Source organism: Cygnus olor, chromosome 5, assembly GCF_009769625.2.
Source record: "Cygnus olor isolate bCygOlo1 chromosome 5, bCygOlo1.pri.v2, whole genome shotgun sequence".
Classification (NCBI taxonomy): Eukaryota; Metazoa; Chordata; class Aves; order Anseriformes; family Anatidae; genus Cygnus; species Cygnus olor.
In genome coordinates, this window is record NC_049173.1 from 42,823,721 (window position 1) to 42,838,519 (window position 14,799).

General features: G+C 32.3%; 1 protein-coding gene across 7 annotated transcripts in view; it reads right to left on the minus strand.

Annotated features, from left to right (window-relative positions):
* Positions 1-14,799, minus strand: part of NOVA1 (NOVA alternative splicing regulator 1) — a 151,341-nt gene that overhangs the window by 87,453 nt on the left and 49,089 nt on the right. For 3 of the 7 annotated variants that reach the window (XM_040560589.1, XM_040560591.1, XM_040560590.1), the window contains exons 2-3: positions 11,015-11,099; positions 10,309-10,379 (exon numbers count right to left, since the gene is read on the minus strand). The exons of 3 other annotated variants lie outside the window; for them this stretch is intronic. The gene's annotated coding sequence lies outside the window, so the exon portion shown is untranslated. The remainder of the gene's footprint in view (positions 1-10,308; positions 10,380-11,014; positions 11,100-14,799) is intronic. One more of the 7 variants, XM_040560593.1, reaches the window with a different exon arrangement.

The window sequence follows — 14,799 nt, forward strand, 5'->3', positions numbered from 1 at the left end:
AATGACCTAAAAGCTAATGAACACCCTTGTTAATTATGACTCGCTTTTAGAACCAGAACCTCTAGGTAGAAGAGAAACCACCATGTTAAGAAATGTAAGAAAATAACTGCTTCCTCTGTAGAGTATAACAATAACCAAAAGAAATACATTGGTGGATAAGGATTAACATTTTTAAATTACGTGTACATTAAAAAAAATCTCAAATGACCCAGAAACTCATACTGGGGTGAAGGATTAGCTACTTTGAGATTAAGTGGTAGTGCTGGCATTTAAATAAGCACATAAGTATTTTTTTTTATGACTATTTCTTCTATGCTTACACACACTATAAAAACACAGTCCAGCAACAGCTATTATGAACATGACTCATAGTTCACTCAGTTTTTACACCAAGGACAACACTTTCCTCCAAGTTCAGCAGCACAGCCTAATATGGCAACAAACAACTACCAACTTTGCAAAGACAAAAACTCATCTGAACTGACAAGAAATAATAGAGCAAGAAATTCAAGACACACTGTTAAGTATTTGTCTGCACTGACTAAATGAGACACACGTGTTTTATTAGACCTGACAAGTTTCTGAATTTCCCCGTATTCTTTCATTTTACAATTTTCCACCATTTTCCTTCCATCAAGCTATGATGAAATGTTTTTACAGACATGCATCTTGGGTAGGTAGCCAATTCTTTCATTTTTCATATTAGAAACAACAGAATTAATTAAGATTTATGAATTAACACAAATGTTTCAACACACTCTATTTGGGGCTTAATTAATATTCTTTGTACTCCAGCTGAACTACGTTGACTAGTGTAAAGGTCTGGAGCCACAGCCAAGCAGACTGACACAGCCAGTAGACTGATAGATGTGATTATTCCTCTTTAAAATTGGTCTAACAGCTGCCAAATAGAGCACGGGGTCCAGGTTTTGGCCCTCCACTATAGCTACGATGTTGATAAACTGAAGGAAATTCAGTGGAGTGCCATCATGACAGTCAAGGGTACGGAGAACGTGCCCTTAACGAGGAGAAGCTGAGGGAACTGGTCTCTTTCATCATCTTGGAGATGAGACAGCTTCAGAAGGACTCAACAGCAACACCCTAGTACCTATGGAGGTCATTAAGAGGACTGACTCATTCTCTTTCCAGTGGTGCACAGTGGGAGGACATGGCCACACAGTGAAACTAGAGGTTCAAATTAGTTATAAGGATTCTTCTCTTTTTTCCTCCACAATGAGGACTGTAATGCAGTGGAACAGATTGCAGAGAAACTATATAGTAAGATAAACCCAACAACAATCTGGTCTGACTGCACAGCTGACCTCACCTGAAGAAGGCATTTGGACTAGAGATGTTCTGAGAACCCTCCTAAACTGAATTATTCTATTATTCTAGTCCTTATATTTTTCTTTACTGTTTGCTTTTAATTTTGTCCTTTAATGGATTTAATTTTTGTAGTGCCATCAGCCCCAATGATATCAAATCAGATTTCCTAATGGAAATGTAATGTATTGTGGCAGTCTTTCTTGCCATATTTTGATAAGACCTCTCTCTCATCTGCAGTGCAAATTTCTCTCTCATAGTATTTAGATACAACTGTGATCTGTGAAAATGACATGGATTATTATTAGGAACTCAGGCTATCAATCTTCCTTTTTTAGCAGTACAAATATAGTGTTGAAAATTATCCAGGAATAATTTTCAATGTTTTGACATCTCCAAGTCCTTTTAGATGAGCGCTGTAAAGAAGAACATATGTATCAATACAGAGGTATTTAATTAGGTGACAAAGATAAAACTCTATGTAAACAAGTGCAAGGTTATGCATGGGAATCTGAACTACTTTGAAGGCAATTAGAGATTATAAATCAACGACTGTAACTTTTCTAGAAACAAACCTTGTTGTCAGTATCAATGAAATTTCCTCTATGTGGAAATAGGGTTTAAAGAAATGCTGTTATGACGGCCATATATTCGGAAAATTCCTTGGAAGTAAAATATTCTCAATTATATGCTATTGCCTAAGCTATGTTTTGGCAACTCCATCTTACATAGTGAATGGCACAAAAAGTAAAGATCAAAAAATTAATATTAAAATAAATTAAGATGTCTCATTTCAAAAAGCTATTTATACGGTAACATAAGAGCTATAAAAATGATTAGGACTATAAGCCAGACAAGTTTTCTAACTGGCATATCTTAAATACATTGTACGTTAAAAAAAGGAAAAAAAATGAGTATCATTTTGCATAGAACAGTAACCATTTTATAGGACTTTTATAAGACTTATTTTAAAAGTGTTATACTAACTATACAGGATATTACACAAGGTATTTAGCTTTATACACTAAAGAATATGAAATAGGAAACAGGCTTTACAATATAACCTAGGAGCATTTCTGTACTTTCCGTATTAGCTAGAAAAGAAACTTTTAATCTAAGTTGACTTTGAAATGGTTCGGTATTATATTTTATATATTGCTTGTTAGATAGTTTTTGTAGAATTTGTAGATTTGTATTCAGGAGAATTACCAGGAAAGACGAGATCAGAAAAAGAAATACAATACTTACAGGAATGATTACAGGAAAGACTACAAGATTACTGTGTAGATACTATGAGGAGTGTTCTGAAGATTTCTTAATTTGAATAAGATCTGCACTGTAGTTGTGACATGGTAATAATCATATAAGATATACTAAAACTTGAACTGTTTCTGACTACAGGCTTTTATACTACGTAGTATTAACACATTGACCACAGACTACAAGACAACAAGGTTGTACCACAATGTAATCGTATCAGTTCTGAATACATATACCAAATCTGTTTTTTCAATGAATTATTAAATTAAAATTTGAAGAAGATTCAATGATGAAATGGTAGTTAAAGAAAATACTCTGAACAAGTTATATGATGTAAATTTTGAAAGGTTATGTTTCAATTAGAAGAGCACAGAGAGCCTTTGCTCCCTCCTTTCCAAAAGGTTTTCAATAATGTCATTTCTAAAGGCTTATTAGGAAATAAAACTGCTACAGAATAATAAGAAAAGTCCTTACATGCAAAAATAATGAATTAAAAGGGAAGAGGGAAAGACCAAACTATCCACTCTCACAGTGGAAAGAGATCACTTATAGTATTACATGCAGTGAGGAATCTGGAAAATGGGAGCAGACATCAGTGCCAATGGTTCTGTTATTTGGATGGTGATTGTTAGGCGATAAGGACGTGTGTCAGTGAAAAACCACAAAAGGGTCTCAGGACTAAGCAACTGCATAAAAGAAAGGCAAATGACATTCTATGTACAAAAATATGATGTACAAAGGAGAAAAACGATCCTAACTTCACACACAAATAATGGACTCAGAACAGACCATTATTTCACTCAAGAGTGAAATTTTGGATTATGATATCCGTAAAAAATGTTGGCTCAGTGTTAATAGTCAAAGGGAAAATCAAATGTTAGGAATTTCTAAGAAGGGAATATGAAACAGAAAAGAGTATGACACTGCTTATGATGACATAAAAGATTTACTTGCATGTTTAAACTGTATTCAGCTCTGGTCACTTTGCCTCCGAAGGATGCATTAGAACTGGAAAGGATTCAGAAGAGACCAAAAGGACAGTTAAAGCAACAGGTTGGCTTCTATAATAAAAGAACGAATGTAAGCTTACACTCCTAAAATCTGGAAATGACTTGAGCTAAATGTCAGACGTCCGCAAAATCATGAAGGCATGGGAAAGGGACTCTCTTCTAACACAAGAAGCTTCATAGAGTAATGTCTAAAAATAAATAAAAGGATGTGGTGATTCTTTATAAATGCTCATTACTAAATAACGTTTCTGTCACCTTTGTACACATTCCGCTTTGTCACAAAAGGGCTGGTAATGGGTGTATTTCTGAAGATGAAAAATCTGCAAAAACTCACAGTAATGCAAAGTGCCCTAATCACAGATTTCATCAGAACACAATCTACATAGACATTAAATTTTATTTACACATACACAATACAGACATTCAAGTTAAACACACAATGTTGTTCTTCCTGAACGTAGAGGCTTTTCCTCAACCATGACTTAGGAAAACAACAATAATTATACAGCCTGAGTAAGCTATTATTGAAATACCATTGGTATTCTATACATTGACAGACTGTGTGTTAAAAACATAACTCAACATATTAAGTGTAATTTAAGAGATAATTATTCAGAACATCAGGATTTCATTAATCAGTACAAGGTCATTGCAAAATTGATCAGAACAGATATTATGTCTTCTAAGTCATTACACAAGAAGATAGAATTGACGAATCAAGATTTCTCTCTCTGCAATAGAAGAGAGAGAACGTAAAGTATGCATGCAGAGAGGCAGAGTAGTATTCCACTTAATACTGGCAGGTTCTTCGTCTAGTAAGAAAGCTACCAGGAAGCTACCTTGCATTTCAAGAAAGTTGAAGTTATATTTTAAAATATAAGTCAAGCTGACATACTGAAAATTTAAAAAAAGGCTATAACTGTCAACAAAATAATAACAACTCTTCAATGGTAGCAAGCAGGCAAGCTTACATTACTACTTACACAAAATACAAGTGCACAAAACATAATACACTATAACTGTTTGAAGTTAACTAAAAGCAAATGTATATAGATGCTATAAAATGTATTAAATATCCAATTCAATAACTGACGTTAAACATGAACACGTTCTGGAAAACAGTTATAGTAAATATATGTTCATATGCAGTCTGTAAATAACAGTAATATAGATATTCACAATATATTTATGATTCAGTAAGACTTGCATCAAGACTTTGAAAGACTGAAAGAAAATCTGAGCATCACAAGAAAAAGTTTGCACAAAACTAAATTGTATAAAAGGACTGCTGATCAACATTTAAAGTATTCTGTTATACATACAGCTACTGATTTACCAGAGTACAAAAACAGAACAAAACTATTTTTTAATCTATTAGAGAACTTTAGAGCAACATTTTCATCTTAAAGTTAATTGTTCAAGCTCTGCATGGAATAATGATAAAAGACAACAATTTCTAGAGAAATTCCTGATTAAAATATATCTTGAAGATAATTTACAATACTTTGTAGAAAGTCAGCATATGTATGGCATTATGTTTTCTGTATCTAAAAGGTCACAAGCATTTTGTTATCAATTTCATCATCCTTACAAAATTTATCTGTCCAGTGTTACATAATGATAAAAAAACAAACTGTTTTACATTAGCAGTAGTTGTACATTTACCATCAAGTAGTTCCTTTCAGGTCAAAATTCTTTGGTGAAAACAATAAACCAGATGTGGCCAACTCCTCCAAAAGCATTTTCCTGTAGGCAATATAATTATTTGCCAATTAATTCTCTCTCTCCCTCTTTCACGCTCAATCTCTTCTTTGGGTCACGTTGGTTCACTCCCTACAGTCCTGCTGCACTGAACCTTAACTGCGATAAAGAATCAATAATCTCCATAATCTAAGCAAACATGTTCCCTGATATTAAAATATCTACACAAACATTATTCTTATTATATGATTTCTATAAAATCAGTATTCAAAAAAAAATATTTTGTTATTTAGCTTTGGATGGGATGATGAAACAAAACTAAAATATTAACCTTTCTGCCATTTTATGAATGCTTAATGTAAAATTCTCAATTCACTAATATTTAGGCAAAACATATCTTTAGAATCTGTTACATTAACAGTTTTATAGTGATCAGAGCTTAAAACAATGCTAGCTTCACAAGTGGCAATCATTTATATGTCTTAAAACTTAATTCCATAATGTTCTATTGATTTATTCTAAAATAATACTGTATTGTTATTTTAGAATATCATTATCAAGAATTATCAATACAAAATGTTTATCATTTTTATGTATTATACAATTTCCCTATTATGGAATTGTTATGGATCAACTAGATTCTGTTTCAAGTTTTAATGTCTCCTTAAACTCAGTGAAGCTTCACTCTGGAGTAAAACTTAATTTCCACAAGGTAAATCCAATCTCTCTGCGCTGTGGATCTTAAACAAGTGACTTATTACATTTTTTTTTCTTTTATTTCTCTCAGTCCTGAAGAAATAACACAGCTGAGAAACCATTCTAGCCTATTCATCCTGACTAGACTTGCTTAATAAATATCACCAAATCGAGCCTTATTGAAAGTTGCAGAAATACCGCTCAGAGCAGAATTTGTTTAAAAAGTACCATTATAATTAATTATTCCAAGTCTTAATTTTGGCTAAGGAAGTTCTTTTTGTATGCCTGAGTCTTTATAAGCACACTTAGTTTTCAAGAATGACAGGTAGAAAGCAAATTTCAAAAAACAAAGCCTCTATGGAAATCTGATAAAGTCACTTCACAATGCCACCTGTCAGTATAGTGCTCCCATAGTACTTCTAGTAGCCAAATATTTTGAAGTGGGATGAACAAAGACATTAGAAAGGAAGAAGAGTTCTTTCCGTTAAGCTACAATGATTGTCATTCAAACACATGATTAACATCTTACACTGCACTGTACCAGACACACTGTTAGGAAAAGTTCTTAAGAAGTTAGCAAGGTACTTTATAAAAGCAGAATGTTCCTTCTAAGACATTTCCATGTGTACCTTCCCCTTAAAAAAAAAACAACAACAACCTCCATGCAGTACATCTCTTCACCAATAGCAACAAGTCAAAGCCAAGACAGATGCATTTTATTTAACTCATTAAAATCATCTGTCCCCTAATGCCCAAGCCTATTTCATGTAAAAGTTCCCATTTTAAACACTGAGTTTTTAACTTTTAAACTGTGTTGAAAGAAAAAAGTCAAGAAAAAAAGCGTAACTCTACATCACCCATAGGTTAATTTTAAATTTCAGAATGAATGATTTAATCTCTGAATTGTAAGGTTTATAACATTTTTAAAATAGACTTAAGCTAAAGTTACTTGAATCTCACATTTAGAAAGTCCCCATTCTTTCACTGCAATCTACCATAATGTGATAAACACAGGACAGTTTATTTTTAAATGCAGCCTACAATTTAGCCCAATACGTATACATATTCATTAAGTCTGATCAATCTAATCAAAGATGTCCTTGAAAGTATTCTCAAGGAAGACATTAAATCAGCATAAAATAACTACTATAAGCTGCACAGCAGAAGGAAGAATGACAGTTACCATACACTGAAACAGTTCCTTCAACAAAATGAAAACTTCATATATTTCTATAAATGCATTCTAAATACTATAACCTTACAAACTGAACAATGTATGAAAATATGGAATAGAAAATAAGAATATGTACCTGATGTTCACATACACGTATATATTCTGCACTAAAACTGAAGTATTTTACTTCGAAGACTTGAAAATGCCTTTATTCTTAACATAAGACTAACATACTAAACAAAAAAACCTAGTGAATTAAAATACCCGAATGTAAGAATTTTCATTTTTTTTTTTTTTTTTATAGAGAAGTATTTAATTTTACTTGTTCTGAATAGCCACTTTCCCAGTTTCACTACATGGCACTTATTAACACACAAAACTCAACAGAAGTCCACATAGCATAGCTTTCTGAAGAGTTTCACAGTTCTTGTATATGATCAATAATATCTTAGTAAGAAAAGTTTCATTTGTTTTCTATGCACTTAACATTCCATTACACAACCACAATATAATAAAATATTTAATACACACACCAAATAATCCTTACTATTGAATCTTCCACATAATTAGAGCACCAGGACAAATATTCTGCATTTTTCAAAATACTGTCAAAAAAATCTGTCTGAATTTCAACCTTTAGTTTTACTGATGAGTTTCAGAAGTTGATTTAAGCCTAATTTTGATTTTATCATTAGCTGCTCAAGTTCATATCAAGATTCTTCTTCCCTCTCACTTTCCCCACAACAATGTCATGGCAGCAGATACTAATGAAAACACACAGTCCTACAAGCTAACACAGATGAGATGGAACAAGTGTTTCAAACAGCAGGAAAAAAGAATCAGTGTTTAGAAAAAAATGTGTACATGTATGTAATGAAAAACTAGCCAGATATTTCAATCTCATTTTGCTTTCATGTCTGGTGTTTTACTCTGTAATATTGGGAAAGTGGTATTAACTCATAATTCATAAGGTACAGCATCTGTCCAGCTACAATATTTGGCATTTATAACTTCACAATCAAGACAGATTCTATGAATGGGTTTGGAAAAGAATATAAAATCTCAAACATTTTTAAGAGCTTTCATGTAAGAATGAATGCAAGAGATCCTACATAGCTTGGAACAATTACAATTATTAACAAAGACTGCAAGTCAAATATTGTAAAATTCTAGAAAAGATGTTCAAGTATAGAAACCCTGGTAAGCAGAAACAACATTTTGCATTTGACAAGATACAGAATCATAAAGCAATGAAACTGAAGTGGTGTGATCAGAGAAAGATCTCAGTCAAAAGACTTTGGAAGTTGTTTTTTGAAGAAACAAGTTAATAACCTAGATAAGGCTCTGGTAACCTGTAAGGAAGAACAAGCATTTGAAGGTTTTTACAAACAAAGTTTAGACACATGCAATCTGAAATTTCATGGACAGGCTATGCAATTTGACACTCAAATTACTAGCCTTGAAAAGGAAGAGTAGGTTATCCACAGTAACCAAAATGAGTGAGAAAGAAGTGTCTGCAAAGAAAACTGACATCACCTGTAAACTTCTTTAATTCAAGTTCCAAATAGAGTATAAGAAGATGAACACAGTCAAGACAAGATGTCCTAAGAAACAGGGACAGGAAAACTAGATGTGTGAATCATCACAAGAAACAAACAAACAAAAAACCACAATCCTGACGAAATCCGTGTGCAAAATAACTTATATTAAGAAAATGAAGAATTTTAGGAAGTGAATGTCTGGCACACAGACTGAAATGAGATGACTGCAGGCAATCTACCAAATAATACGAGATGAGCTATTTGAAGACAAAGATACAAATGGATTACAATTTCTTGCAGTTGATCATGACTACAGAGCCTTACATCAAGTAAGTAATTGAAACGAAAGTATGTTGCGTACATGTGGATCAGGAGGTAGAACAGGGAGAGAAAGAGGGCAAGAAACAGTGGAGTCATACAGTTTAACAAGAGGAAATCACTAACTAATAGAACAAAAGCTGGAATGGATGAGCTTCAAAGAAGAGGAAGAGAGGATTAAGTCAATATTGGTATACAATATGCATTCAATTAGGTATGTGGGACTGCTTCATACAAAATGCATTAAAATTGCAGAAAATACAGGCATCTGTTTGCCAAACAACATATAAAAGAACACTATCTCTGGGGATTGCAAATAGGAGAAATAAATGCACTAACATCTTCCATTTTACATTACAAGCATGAATTGGCAGAGCTCATTACATGGTTATAGAGCTGGTCATAGTTTTTCATGTTCATCTTAATTTCTGAATCATCTACAAAGGCCAACTAACTAAAGAAAACACCAGTATAAAACAGTTCCTTAATTAAAAGTTATTATTCAAGTTATGTATGCATTTTTCTAGAACCGTGATGGTAACTTATCCTGAAAATGTTTCATATTTTGGTAGTTTTACTGAATAACATTTCTATTATATCTGAAAATATGTATTTTGATAGTGTCACTGCTGACCTTAAGTCAGTGCCTACAACAATAAAAAATGCAGGCTCTCCTCTGACATTATAGAAGATTTTTTTAAAAGTACTTTTTTTTAAGCTACAAAGTTTAAAAAGAAATCATAAATTAGATCAAGTCAAAAGGCTTACGCAAAACACAAACAGAATCAAAAGAAAAAATCTTGCCATATAAAAAAACTATGTAAAATCAATGTAACTATTGACTTGCCTTTTTTCCACTCATTTTCTCATTTTTACATAGGCATTATTTTTTAATCCCCTCTACTGAAGTCATTCATCTGCTACTTGTATTATAGTCAGAAACATTCTTTGGAGTAAGAGCAGCTGAGACTTGTTTTTGTGGAATATCATATTAACTAGTGAAACAATGTTTAAAAAAATAACAAACCTCAAACCCTATCAGAAACAAGAAATAAAATTATTATTGAACCTGTAAGCCCTCACTAAACAGAGTATGACAAAACATACAGTACTAGAAATTGTCACACTATCAGATGTGCACTGCTAACAGTGATGAAAGCCTATTTAATCTGCTAATTTTAATGTGGTTGCTGATATGAACAAAAGTGGCATAAAAATGAAGAAATTAGACTTTAAACTTTGAAAAACAGAACAGGATGATGTAATATTAGAAGGAATTTCTCACAAGAATCCTGTGCTGAATTAGAGCAACTTTCCAGCGATATGCCATTTCCTTCCTGTGCCACTCCATACTCCCTGAAAATATATAAAACGGAATGGGTTTTACAGTAGATGGAGTCATCTGTTCAATTACTTTCTAGGCTTTATGATTCCTGAAGAGCATACCCAGAAAAATCTTATTTCACAAATAAATTTATTTTTGCTACGATTCTCCTCTGTATGAACCATAGCTATAATTGTTACAGTACTGCAGACAAACCTGATGCTACCAAGATATGGTCAATGAACATCCTAGAACAACTGCTTGCAGCTGGCCCTACATTGAAACACCTTTCAGAAACATCACACTTAAGAAGAATCACTCTAGAACTAGAATTTAATTATTTAATTTTTAAATCATTGGAATATCATTGACTTCAGAACTCTGTCGTTCAAGTCAAGCCCTAGGAAAAGACTAGAACTGCATTCCACATGGTGTTTGCTTATTATTAGACAGTATTTCAGCAACCAACCTGCAAGCAACTCCAAAGTACCTTCTCCTTACTCTTATCAAAAAAAGCAAAAAAAAAAAAAAAAAAGAAAATTTATCCACAGAACATCTAGGAATGCCTGGCAGAAAATGAACTTTGAAAATAGATCTAAGGCCCAAGTCCAACACTTTAGTATTTTTGTGTACCAGTTTGGACTACAGAGACTTTAAGTATCAGTACCTTTACAGGATGGGAATTACAGCTGCCTGCCGCACTCTCCTTCCCAGCAGTATCAGCCAAAGCTCACATTTCCAGTCTGTGATATCTGGTAAAAAATTGAATGGAAGGCCATGTCACTGCTCTGCAGATTTCTGAAACTGAAGTGTCTGCTTTTTTTTTTTTTTTTTGCCTACATAATGACTACAAGAACTCATACACTGTCTCTTCTGTAACAAGCATATCAGTTTTGAACTGAACCTCCTGGGTGTAAAAACAACTTTCTTTTTGGAAATGTACGGACTAATGTCCTTTGCAGCTCACTGTGAAAACTAGTCAATACCAGAAAAACTCTAATGCTATATTCAGTTCTCAAAAAAAAAAAGCCACCTTTGTTTTTAATCAGTACACCTACAATATCCTTGCTGAAGAGAAATGGAGATTTTTAAGGTTCCACTGCACTCTCGAACTACAAGACCACCACCAAAGGCCTTTAATTTATTCATCGTACTAATTGTTCATTCACCACAGAAGTGATGTAGAGGATTGATGTATTAAAGGAAATCAAGACAAATAAAAACAGAGCTGCTACGGGAGTATTTAAAGGTAAAATCAGATTCCACAATGGAAGACAATCCCAAAAGCAGAAGTCCTAAGAAGTATTCCTGACAAAATTGGGAAATAGAAATTACAGCAGCTTTTAGATTTGTATTGACAATCTTGAATTTTATGTAACAATTAAAAACTACATTTATCCTAAAAAATGTATTTTTTTATATAAGGCTTTAACTACATACTTTGGAACCTTTGATATGGTAGTAGGGCTTTTGATTTTAGTTTATTTCTCGTAATATGAAGGAATAAAATAAACTGGTTCTTTAGAATAATTCTAATAACATTTTGCATTAAGTATATTACTAAGTTTTATTGTTTGGAAGTTAAGCTCTTCGGTTTACATAGGAAAGTATTGTATATTATAGAACAACAACATCAAGAATTTTTTTTTTAAGTAACAGTTCTGCCCCAACCAGACATGAACAAAAGCACAGGAAAATTGTATTTTAGGGCATTTAACAAATCCAAGTAATCTCCATGAAAACAAAACAAGAGTTATATAGCAAAAATTCAGAACTCTGTCCCAGACTTTTGCACATATATGTGCATATTTGTTCATTCTATAAATCTTCTTTTCAAATATCTATCTTCAAATTTTTAAACTTTGAAAGACGTGGCAAATGTCCATGCATTGAATTCACACAAAAATGTTATTGATGTAATTGCAATATAAATTGAACGCCTCAGGACACAAGAAAAATATTTGGAAAACTTGTAATAATTCTTACATCAAGAAAGCTGATAAAAGATGCAGCTTTACTTATTTTTAGCAAAGTGAAACCACTCAGACTGTTGCATTTAAAGGAACAGCTCAGATTCTATGGGCTGTGGATTTCTTCATTTCCAGCAACAGCTTTTGGACAGTTCTTTTCATGACAGCAAAGACAAAAGCCTTCTCAAAAGTTGCAAACAAAACACATTTTCTTTTCAGGTATAACAACACATATACAATATTTTAAGGTCAGGTGCAAGTGGGTGTAAATATTTATTAATTCTACAAGTTCAGTAAATCAACTGAACATTTATTTTCCTTTTTTTCTTCATGGTAAGGGAAGTTTGTTCTCTTGGTAGAAAAAGCAGTAACAACTCAGTATGACTACCAGTACCTTCTCTATATTCAGTCCAAAAAAAAAAAAAGACAAACTAATTACTGTGGACTACTGTGACTATGAGATCCACAGTTGGCTTCACCCTTTGCATTAGCTTAGGTGTTCTATAAATCCCATGAATATACATAATCCTCAAACATAGAAATGTTCATATCTAGATTTTTCTCTTAAGAACGCATTAAAAATATGAAGAATATTTTTTATGCAAGTTTATCTTCCATTTAAAACAAGTTGATGGAAATCGATGTCTGGATACCTTGTCTGTTGACAGGTAACACTGCAGGACTCTGTTCCCAATGGTGCACACACCATAATTTAAACATATGAAGTGCAAGCCCCCAGTTTAAGTATTTATTTTGAAGCTTAATTATAGTTTTCATTGAAACATTGACTGTCTAGTGCTAATTATTTTACTAAATGCATGAAATCAATGCACTGTGTCAAAATGGTTACTTCTAACAATAAGTTTAAGTTCATGAAAAGAACAAAATATTAAAACTTAAAACTTGCTACAGATTCCCTTCAATACAGCTGTCTTGAAGAAATTTTATGACAAAACAATTCAGGAAAGAAAAAAGTAAATGCTGGGGATTCAACATGTACATTGAGGATTTTAATCTAATTTTTTTTTGTCTTAAATTCTAGAATTTACAAAAATAATTCAAATATACCAGGAAAAACGGAGAAGACAAACACACAAAGAAAAGAAGGAAGCATCAAATAAAGAGCTTGAAAAGAAGCAGAATGTTTTGTTGTTGGTGGTTTTGTTTTAGAACCATGTAAATAATCACAACCAAACTGTTACTTAACCAATCAAAACCAGAATTGGCAGCATATACTGAAGTCGTATTTCTGAAGTCACATTTCAACTGTTACTTAACATTAGTGCTAAATTAATGCCTTCACAACCAAAGCAATTCCTCTGAGAGCTAGATTATCTTACTGAAATTTAGTAAAGAACAGAATGCAAAAATTCACAGCTATGCAATAGCAGTAACTCAAATGCATCACTTCAGTGTATTTACTTTTTTTAATGTACAATTTTAAAGTACAATTCAATATAAAAGATACAAGTATATTTTAAATATTTTTAAATTAAACTGATTTTCTTCCTATGTCTTTTTTTTTTTAACTTTAGTGACAAAGGACAGTTGTGCAGTATTTTCTGCTTCTTAATTACTAAAATGGAAACAAGAAAAAGACATACAATCTACACAAACTATGTGAGTGTCTAAAGAGAAAAAAGGAGAAAAATAGTGAAATTATTTGTAACAATTACTTTCTTCATAATTAAAATGTAATTAAATAGGAAATGTTTCACTTTGTTAATATATTCAGTCAAAATTCTGTAGAAATAATTTAGATAGTATTCAAAAGCATTTAATTTGCAAAGAAAATCCTACTTATATATATTTACATACACACGCACATTTCATATGTTTTTGGAAAGGTCTTTCAGTAAACTTTTCAAACTAAGCCATCTAAGTCAAACAATTAAACTTAATTACAAAATTAAATTGTCTTAAACATACAATTAACAAAAAAAATTAGAAAATTTAGTTACCAGCTTTAAGTAGCAGAAACTTGTATAGTACACAAGTCTTGAAGCACCTGTCCAGTATTTTGAAAGAAAAAAGTGACATTATACAAAAACAGCTACCCTGTCCTTCCAGAATCCAAGGCATACACAGCATGTTCATTTGTAATCTGCCTAAGATAACAAACCCTATGACTTGACAATTTATGTAAAAGGCACTTTTATTTTACCACTTGAGTATAACAAGACATTCTCGTTAAGATACTGCAAGATGTGGAACTAGATTTACAATACTGTTGAAAAAAATGTTCTTTTAAGACACATTAATAACATTTTTTGCTTTAGTATTATGTTGTACTGTAGTCTTCTGTACCAAGTTAGAAACACCAGAGATTATATATTTTTAAACCTTTATCACTATGTCACGTACTGGAGGACGGCAAACATTAACACCCTTATTGTCCTCCACAATAATACATTCTAAATACCAGAAAACGAGACATCCAATTGAAGGCAAACTAACACAAAAATAGCTTTTTATGTTCTAC